The following is a 476-nucleotide window of genomic DNA, read 5'->3' on the forward strand; positions in this document are numbered from 1 at the left end:
ACCCTTGGATGATTTTCAGGTTTGCTCATAGCATAAGACAACTCTATGGTCATGGCCAAACAATGTTTTGCCTCCATCTCGTGGCCACATACGGTATTAATTCACTACTGAAATGATTGAGAGCGGACAGCAGGGTTTGAACCATCACATCTACGGTTACTGGGCACTTAACTTTCTGAGCCATTAATATCCAGACCTCTTGGCATTGGTTCATTGTAGGCTTCTGCTAACATAGAGGCTACAGTACTACTTGGCAAAGTAAAGGCCTAATACCACAGAATTACATGATCTCAGTGACTCATTTACATTTTAGCAGATGCTCTTATCCAGAGCGACTTACCGAAGCCATTAGGGCTAAGTGCCTTGCTCAAGAGCACATGGACAGATTTGTCACCTCTGGGATTCAAACTAGTGACCTTTCGGTAACTAATAGGCTATCTGCAACCCAGTATAACACTTTGTCAAATTTACACAGG

This window comes from Oncorhynchus masou, chromosome 13 (assembly GCF_036934945.1).
Source record: "Oncorhynchus masou masou isolate Uvic2021 chromosome 13, UVic_Omas_1.1, whole genome shotgun sequence".
In the NCBI taxonomy this organism is placed as follows: domain Eukaryota; kingdom Metazoa; phylum Chordata; class Actinopteri; order Salmoniformes; family Salmonidae; genus Oncorhynchus; species Oncorhynchus masou.